Source organism: Myotis myotis, unplaced genomic scaffold (genome assembly GCF_014108235.1).
Source record: "Myotis myotis isolate mMyoMyo1 unplaced genomic scaffold, mMyoMyo1.p scaffold_m19_p_5, whole genome shotgun sequence".
Taxonomy (NCBI): domain Eukaryota; kingdom Metazoa; phylum Chordata; class Mammalia; order Chiroptera; family Vespertilionidae; genus Myotis; species Myotis myotis.
The window spans coordinates 36,829,917-36,840,006 of NW_023416357.1; the positions used below are offsets into that span (position 1 = coordinate 36,829,917).

At 42.4% G+C, this 10,090-nt stretch overlaps 1 pseudogene; it reads left to right on the forward strand.

The window, feature by feature from the left end:
• The first annotated feature begins 2,262 nt into the window (after positions 1 to 2,262).
• LOC118655752 lies at positions 2,263 to 2,501 on the forward strand (annotated as a pseudogene).
• Positions 2,502 to 10,090: the final 7,589 nt, after the last annotated feature.

Sequence of the window (10,090 nt, forward strand, 5' to 3'; positions counted from 1 at the left end):
TTAGTTTCAAGCTGCCTGGCTGCCGGCCGCCATCTTGGCTGGCAGTTAATTTGCATATCACCCTGATTAGCCAATGGGAAGGGTAGCGGTCGTACGCCAATTACCATGTTTCTCTTTTATTAGATAGGATAAAGTCTCTCTTTATGGGTGCCTGTTGGTTTCACATATTGTGTTAAGTGTGTCATATGCATTAAATCATTTATCCCCTTAAAAATCTCTGCAAGAGAGGCATTATTGTCCCTGCTTCACCAGTAGTAAACTGAACCTCAGAAAGAGGAAGTAAACTGCACAAGGTCACAGAGCCCACAGAGGGTTAGGACTTACATGTCAGGTCTTACATGAACCTAGTCAGTCTCATATGTCCCAGGAATGTTTTTGTTTTTTTTGGGGGGGGGAGGGGGTTGTTTTTTTGTTTTTGTTTTTTTTCCTAGTACATGTTGCTTCTTTGACTTCTTAAAACATGTAACAGTGTACTCTCAGTGGCTCTGCAGCTCAAAACTTTCCCTGGGCCATAAAAATATCCAATCTAGTTTCATCACTGTTAGTTTTGGTAATAAAATAACAGCACCTTTGTTTCTATATCTTAGCTGCAAAGTCAGTCATGGGGTATTCATGATCAGAAATGTAAAATCTATCTCTGTCTCTGGGTGGTGATGAATACTAAGGCTATGTAAAACAACAATGGCACATTTATTCTTCATAGGAAAGGTGAATTATATGAAGTAAACCTAGTTAGTAATCACAAGCTTCCTTGTAACATCTCTGGGACTGCAGTCTTGTGAGTGTCCCTTTAAAACACTTAGTTAAATTTGGTTTGCTTTGTGCCCTAGCCTCCCAGTCAAGATTGCAAATGTGTTGGTTGCAGGAACCCTTTCTCGGCCTTCGCTTAGCACTGTCTCACTGTGCTAAGTACAGTGTCATGTCCAGAGCAGGAGCTCACTAACAAAAATGACCAGCTTTAGAGTCTTTACAAAATGACCGCCAAGAAGCCCATTAAAGAACTTGGTGATGAACATCAAAACTGTGCAACAGGCTGTCTAATAAATCCTTAAATCTGGCCGTGTTGGGACAGCTTGCCTGCTCCCTGAGGTCGGATGTGCAATCTCCAGAGCTTTGATTTTTAAGTCATAAATGCCTAAGGGGTGCCTGATCAGGTAGTGAGGAGGTTGTTATTCTAACAATTGTGCAATTCCATTGGTTTATGTAAAGTAAGAGGTGTAAGAAATCGTAAAAGTTCCTTTTTAGGGGCCCCAAAGGCAGTCCTAAACAGAGCAGGATTCTGCACGGGGCCCTCATCCATGGTCTGAGAGAAGACAACTGAAGCACCAAATCTGTCCAAGGCCACCAGTATAACTACTAGCAGAAGAGACTCCCTTCTTCCTCCGGTTGCTCAGCTGTCTTTTTTCTTAGTAGGAACCCTCTGTCTTGGCCAAAGAGTAGATTATCGAAGTTATACCAACAGGAAAAAGCAGGGTCGTTCTATATAGAGCTTTGCTCTAAGAACCATATAACTAGCCACAACACACCTTTTCACCTAGAAGTAAAAATTAACAATAATTCAAAGTAAACAAATACACACACTTAGTAATTAAGGCTGAGCCACACGGCCCCTTGGCAAATATAACAGAAACCCTGATGCCGGAGATAAAGAGGTCTTTCTCAAAGGAAAGCATTGTCCTCAAAAGATAAAACTAACAGTGAGAATGCGATTAGATGGACACTGGTAGATCTGGTCTCCAGGAAAAAGGCTTTGTTCAGGGAGCCTGCTATGGTGAACAAAACCTTTCTTTAGTCTGCCATCTCCTTTTGGCTCAGGACATCTGTCTGAGAGCTGACCCTAAGCCTTTATATTTGTCGCAGAGTAACTCTGGGCACCTCTTCTCAAGCTTTCTACAAAATTGCTCACCTATGGAGAAAAAGCTTTCAGAGTGGTTAATAGATGAAATGAGCTAATGGATCTGCTGATCCTTTAAGGAGGCAGAGATAAACTTGATGTGGAGTTGGAGGCAGTTTGGAAACAAACAAACTCTAGGAATTTAGGTAGTTTCCTCTGAGTGTTCAATAGCCTCAGCCATTTCCAGATTGGTTTGAGGTTCTTACCCCTCCTCCCTGGGAAACCTTTAACTGCATCACACCATCAGGGAGTTTATAAGTGCACCAGCACCTAAAAGCAGAAGTAGGGATGGAGGAGATGGAGGAATCTTTGCTGAGGGTCACTTTTAGCAGTGAGCTGCTTCTGGCATGTCTTTAGGAGTCAGAAACATGGCAGAAGATATCATGACCAAAGTCAAGAACTACCAACCTGCCCCCTTTGACAGCCATTTCCCCAGCCAGAATCAGACCAGGAACTGTAGGCAGACCTACCTGGTCTTCCACCACTGTGAGAAGGCAATGACATGTGTAAATGATACCAGTGTTCATACAAGTCCCTCTGCCCCATATCCTGGATGTCAGCCTAGGACAACCACCGGGCGGAAGGCATGTTTCCTGGGAAGATCTGAAATGTCTCCACCCCACCGTCCTTCTGTCCTCTGTCCTTCTCCCAGAGGGGTGAAGGGGGACATGGGTAGATCTCACCCTGGGATCCTGAAATATGGCTTAACTAATAAAAAATACCTGTTGGAAAGGTGTAAAAATAAAGTAGAAATGGAAGACAATAAAAAGGAAAGATCTTCCTGGTAAAATTCCTTTAATTCTGAGTTCTTTCCTTAGAAGATGCAAGGTTGTAGAAACCACTCATTTAGATTAGGGACGAAGGCCATGAATTTGGAAAAGCAAAATAAGCATAAAATAAGAACAAGAAGGTGAAATCTGAGCTGGAAAGTCAGGGAGAAGATAGAACCTGGATCATCTAAGGTTGATCCAGTGATGCCTGTGAAGCATTGTCCTAGTGTATATAGATCAGAATATCACCTAGCACAGAGCATTCCTCCAGAACAGCAATTCTAGAAAGTGAAAGAGGACACGAGGGGCTCCAGAAGAAGTGAGTCACACCAAAGCCCTCACTACACAGCTCACCACCCCCTTCATCAGGGCAGAAATTACTCCATATTAGCCACAGCTTCCATGATCTCATTAGCAAAGATATTGGGAAACTGCTGTTCCTTAGGAGGGAGATTGAAACCATGCCACAAGTTATTTCACCCAGAATGTCTCAGCCTAATTGGATAGATGGCGATGGGGAAGAAAATCCATCTTCCCTTAGCAGTTTCCATAATCCTGTTGTTGGGAGGATACTTGTGAGATGGAAATAGAGATATGTCCTGATGTCCACTAGTCCAGGAAAAGGCCTCAACCTATCAGATATCCTAAAGATTTGGAGAATGGTTGAGACACTTTCAATGCAAGTGACCAGCCTGGCCAATAGGCAATTATGGGCTTACAAACTAAAAGTTCGGGGGTATATCTGATTTGGTGCATAGATGGATTCAGGATGCAGAATATATGGTCAGGGCATGGCTTTTTTCCCTTCAATTAGTCCTGCGTTCTCCAGCCTCCAGTCCCACACGATGGCAGTGGTAGCACAGACCTCTCAGCCTCTCAGGGGCTCAGCCTCGCACACAGGAGCAAGAGTCCTATCCCAGCAAAAGTCTCAGAGCGTATGACTGGGTCACATGTCCACTCCCAAACCTAGACTATGGCCTTGACTGTGGAATCAGGGGATGAAAGCAGGAACACCACATGGACTGAGTTAGAAAAAAAGAGGAATTTAAGCTATGGCTAGCATAAGAAGAAAGAATGAATACTAAGCGACAGAAGCAACAAATGGCCACTGTAATCAGTGAGTGATCTTGATGCGGGTGTTTGCAGAAGAAACCTTTTGTCTTAGCTTGGGTTTCCCCCAGAAAACAGAGCCTGAGATAAAGGCTTGCACGTGGGTCAATAATTTACAGAGACGAATCCAGGAAATAGTTGGGAGCTGGAAAGAGTAAAATTGGAAAGGAGGAAAACGTAATGCAAGGACATTGTGGAGCCATGTAGGAAGAGGAATCCGGGAAGGAAGCATTAACTAACCAGCTACCACCCTTCGTTGGTGAAGGATTACCCATGGGTGGTAATTCTCAGTTCCAGATTTGTATATGGCATGAGAACAGCTTAGTGGGTTCCTGCCAAGTCAGAAAATCCTGTCGGCACAGAGAGAGAGGTAGCTGGTTTCCACGGCAATGGTTGGCGTAAAAGGAGCAAGAGGATGTGAGGTGGCCAAAGTATTGGTCCTTCCTCCTGGATACTTAATTCATTTTGCTTTGTGTTGTTTATCATTGCAGGCTAATTTTTCACCAAGAATAAACTGTAAAGAGAAAATACCACAGGACTGGGTATGGGACAGTAGGGCTTGAATCCTTTGTCCACTATCAATAGTGTGATTTAGAGCAAGTCAATTAATGTCTTTAACTATCATTAGTGATACACAGATGTCCATAATGCCTACCTTATGTGATTTGGGGGAGTATTATCAGTATATAAAGTCATACTGTCTCCTTATTTAAAATGTTATTTTCATTCCCACTATTCTTAATAACAAATGAAGAAGGCTTCATAAAATTTTAATTGTTCATACAAACGAAATGGATTTTAGTAAGGGGCCCTTCTAACCACCTTGGCTTCCTTTCAGTTTATGAAGTTTGCAAATCATGATGTTTAAAACAACATCCAACTCACTGCAGAATTAAATGTGCCACACCAACAGAAAAGCTGCAAAATGTTATTGAAATTGCCACAAATAGCCCTAACTGGTTTGGCTCAGTGGATAGAGCATCGGCCTGTGGACTCAAGGGTCCCAGGTTTGATTCCGGTCAAGGGCATGTACCTTGGTTGCGGGCACATCCCCAGTAGGGAGTGTGCAGGAGGCAGCTGATCAATGTTTCTCTCTCATCGGTGTTTCTAACTCTCTATTCCTCTCTCTTCCTGTCTGTAAAAATCAATAAAATATATTTTTTTAAAAAAGAAATTGCCACAAATAGACCATCAAGATTTCTCCTCAAATTTTAATTTCTTGAAAATGTGTCACCTTCATCTTTTAAAACCCACTTAACAATCTAAAACAAGGGAGGGGTTATTTTATATCCAGCCATGTGGTAATATGGTTTCCTGGAATTTAGAAGAAAATATACACCATACATTTGTTACCATTGACAGCAGCCCATATGCCTGAGCATTTGTTTTCCGCCATTTCTGAGACAATGCTGAGGGAGAAAATGCTGAACCCAACGTGATCCAGGTCCCTGACGTGACACTGTAGCCAGTACACCCAGCCCTGCAGTTTACCCCCTTGGTCCCTGAGCCACTCCCAGGCCTCTGCCTCATTCCCTGTGTTTCTCTGCAGAAGCCTTCTCTCAGGAACTGAACATCAGGGAATCTGTCTCACTACCTTCTTACTTTGAAAGATATTAGCTTCTTAGGGACTGAAGGCAGGAAGCCACTTCTTCTCTCTTGCTTAAATTTCCTCATCAACCTGGCTTTAATTCTAAAGTGATTCAAGTATTTTCAGCAGGAAACCAAACCACCCCTGCAAAAGAGTGGGCAGAGATGGTCCATACCACACTCCAGACTCCCGTGAGAGAAACCCTTAAAGACCCAGGTCTCCTTTAGTTCCCAACCTATCCCAACCTCTACATCAAATTACATCATTCAGTATAGCTAGAGCCCAAAAGTAACTTGATTGCACATCGGTCTCTGCAGATGTTTTGGGAAATGTCTATGGGGGGCGGGGGGGGGAGTCCCTCTTTGAGCTATCCCCATCCATTCCAAAGGTGAATTTCATGGATGCCACACAGCCTATATTTTAAGTCAGGCCATATAAATCTACTCTCCAAATAAGATAAAAATTCACCCAGTTGTTCCTCCAACATGGACTAATAGGCAATCAGACAAGCTTCCATATAGATGGGAAAGAAGCCAATAGGTATGTCATTCCTGTAAGAATTTCAATGATAGGAAGGTTAAGCAAAAGCATAATTGAGATGAGGCTTTAAGATAAAGAGCAAACTGTAATGCATGGTGGGAAGGCAAGGTGGTCCTCAGGCAGGTAACATGCATGAGGACAGGTGGGGACCGGGTGGACTGGAGAGGAGCACGTGTCTTATAAAGAGAGCAGCAGCCACCCAGCTCCTGCCACTGATGGCACAGGGGTGTGATGGCCCAATGTTGACAGGTTTGTCTCTGTAATTTCAAGCATGGTTAATCTAACTCTCACAATTCAGATTGAGAGAGAAAATATCATTGATCAACCCAGCCTACAGACTGATTCTTCTGGGATCAGGTGTCTGTTCCTATTCCAATCAGTTGTAGCTGAGAAGCCTGAGGATGCGCCAAAAGTAACTTGATCGCACTTCAGTCTCTGCAGGTGTTTTGGAAAATGTCTGTGGAGGGACTTGGAGAAGGTGAGCTGATTTATGAGAAGGGGTCTGTGGGAAGGACTGCTACAACAAAGCCTGCCTGTACAGACCTAAAGGGCAAATTGTGAACTCATGACAGCCACACAATGATTTCTGCTAGGGAAGACCATCTTCCCCACAGCGCCTCTAGGTTCAGACAGGTGCTCTATTCACCACTCTGATCCTGTGCTGCTTGCTTGAGACAACATGGGGCTAAAGTATCAATAATGAAGCTTCACTCTTGCTTCTTTATACTGTTACTAATGCTGGACAGACTGGGAAAACAGGAAGCTGCCTTGGAAGTATGAATGAAGACAGCTCCCTCAAACTATAGCAGTTGTGTATGCAAGAGTGTCCTGCTAAAGAGAGAACGAGACCAGTGTCCCTTAGAGAACAATGAAGCTCTCAGCCGTGAACACCTACCTAAACTATTGCAGCATCTTTGTAGACAGATTGGGAAGCTGAAAGCGGGGCCCTGGTGCAGGTACATTTTGATCAGGAGGACAGAGAAGCCTTTGGGGGTGTGCTTCCCAGAGACAGTATAATCAGGATCTCACTTCACAGACCAGGACACAGAAGCCCAGTGGGCTTGACTCTAGTGTCTTTCAGTAGAACCGGGCTTTACCTCCAGTCCAGGGCTCTTCAAATGTTCATAGCAGGCTCTGAATTTGAGGTGGAAGAACCAGAGAGAATATGATCATTTAACTCTAAAAGCTACATCTTTTTTTAGTAGACTTCCAAACTAGCATTTTTCATTTGTCAAAAGTAGGCAGTCAGTGCCTTGAAATACAATGATTGAAGGGCAAATGTTCCTGGACTCGACAGAGCCTATTTGTAATTACAGCATTAACATGGCACCCTTTAATTAAAAATCATGGAAATGACCTGAGCTGTGCTGTGAGACCTGTATTAAAATCCTGGCTGAGGAGCCACTTTCTAGCCAAGCTCTTATTTTTAGATGCCTTCCCTTTGTTAAAGGGTTTCCTTGAGCCTAAAATTTCTTAGGTTTATTCTCTGACCACTAATGACCCTTTGGCGACATCTGAAAAATAATAAGCCAAAAGTAGATTACTCAAATCTGCACAGAGAACATATTCTGCCCCTAGTCCAACCAGCTGTGGTTAAGGGACAGGGGCTCAAGCCCTGTGACTGTCCACCTTGCAGAAACGTGGGGAGGGGAGACACTATATTGGGCCAAAAGATCATCTGGCCCAGCCTCCTCGTTTTCCACAGAAAGGAAGGAAGGCTCAAAGATGACAGGTGACTGACTATCCAGGGCCACCACCCAGTGGTGGGACAGCTGGGACATACCAGTAGCCACTCTAGATTATCACTGCTCAGGAAAATGAACTGCCCAGTCAACTTAAAAAGAGATGTAATTTTTTAAAATATATTTTTAATTGATTTCTGAGAGGAAGACATAGAAACATCAATGATGAGAGAGAATCATTGATCAACTGCCTCTGCACACCCCACACGGGATCGAACCTGCAACCCAGGCATGTGCCCTGACTGGGAATCGAACTGTGACCTCCTGGCGCATAGATGGATGCTCAGCTGCTGAGTCACGCCAACTGGGCAAGATGCAATTTTTAAATTACAAATATCATCCTCTATTACTTCCCACACGAGTCTTCTAGCTAGAGAGAGAGAGAGAGAGGCAGAGAGAGAGAGAGAGAGAGAGAGAAAGAAATCGGGGCACATAAGCATGTACTACATACTATATTCCCTTCTTGACAATTCACATCACACACTAGGGAATTTGAGAAAGAAGCCCAGCAGTAAAGAAATCTGTTTAACTCAAAATTCTTTTTTCCAAGTGACATCTATTAACATCCTACAGACCTGGTGTTCTTGAAAATATACATAGAGACGCACTGCCTTAGTGAGAAGAGAAATGAATTTCAAAATAATTGGGTTGGAAAGTAAAGAAATTGAAACAGTCTGGCTCATGTCAAGCAAGAGTTCAAGAATGGTACCATGTCATCCTCATTTTCTTCTCCTGGATCTTTTACCCTTGAAACTTGAAAAGAAATAGAGGATAAAAGTGTTCTTGAGTAGCAAAGATAAAGAGAATAAATCTTTTTTCTCTAATTTACCATTAAGGTTTGTATAAAGGAGTGGAAACACAAACGCTGCCTTTGCCTCTCTTCTCCATGTGTATTTAAATCCCTACCAGAAATATAATGCTTAAAATAGTATTCACACATATTTATAACTTCTGTACGATGAACTACCATGGTTTTCTTTTCCCTCAAAGCTGGTAAAGTTACATTCCTACCTCAGAAACTGTGAAGAAATCAAATTTGGCCTTTAAATAAACTAATTTTAAAGGTTTAAAAAAATATTAGAGACTTAAAAAAAAAAAGAAATAAAGGGCTTGAATTCCCAAAGTGTGAAAATGCCACATTTTTTTACTCAAATGAATCAAAATAGATGAACAGAACGCTTCCAAACTTTCCAAAAATAAGCACCTTCAGGCAATAAAAAAAAAAAATCTAAAGGGTCATTTATTTCAAGACCCTGAAAACCTGATTTAGCACTCCAGTGAGCCCCCACAGCTGACTGGATCTGGGAGAGCAGGGCTGAAGAAAGGTCATTCACACTCCTCCCTAAATCTTTAATGATATGTTTAGCCAGGCTAATTTTAGACCTGTCGGAAGCTTTTGATTCAGTTAACCATAAGGTGTTGGTGACAAGACTGTGGTTAATGGCAGGTGTGGGCTGAGCTCCTTTTGAAGTAAGTTGGTGAGTTCATTCCTGGAAGGAGGATGTCAATAGGTAGTCATGGGGAAGTGCCCATGATCCACATATATTTCCCAGGAGGCCTTTTCTCCCCTCCCTATTCTCCTAACATGGGCTGGAGACCTTGGGAACCATCTGTAGGGGCAACAACATCTTGATGAGTGTCAACTCCTTATCGTCTTTTCTACTGATCCATTCAAACTGTCTTATCCTTTGGCTTGGCTCATAGTCATTTTGGTTTGGGCAGGAAGTGGCTGGTTCAAGTCAGCCTGGATTGGTGGGGTTGAGATCTTCAGGTAGCCACAATTCTTTAAGGATATCAGAGGTAGATCTATATAAGAGCTATTCAGGGATGGAGTCTGACTGACTGGTCTTTTATAGGTGCTTGAGCATGGACAAGAAAAGTCTCTTTTTTCTTGTATTCATAGATGCATATGCTTACACCAGCTTCCAGAAAGGCATTGTTACATTTAACTACCCCTCTGGTTCATATAAGTTTCACCACAGTAATATCCACTTTTTTCTCTACTTTGCTGGGTTTTTACAGGGAAATTTCATTACCCTATTATTGACTAAAGGGAATTTTTTTAGCCCTACGAGACTTTTGTATCAATCAATTCAAATCCTTTTCACCTTCTCAAGGTTTACCATGAATGGATTTTATCTGGTGCAATATGTGCTTCTGCTCTATATATGCTCCATAAAGCTATCTAAAGCAAAGAAAATATCAGTGTTCTACTCAACAACACAACAGCCCAAGTGTGAGCAAAAATGTCTTTAGTACTGTCTTACTAGGTTTCAACAAATTCAGGTTCTGTAAGGGAATTCAGGGTTAATCCATTATCATCCTTTCATTTTATGGAATGGGAAAGCAAGACTTAAACTTCCTCAATGGACACAATAATTTGGCAAACCCAGAAAATTTCCATGGAGCAAGAAATCTAATGTTATCTTTCTTTCTTTTCTTTGTT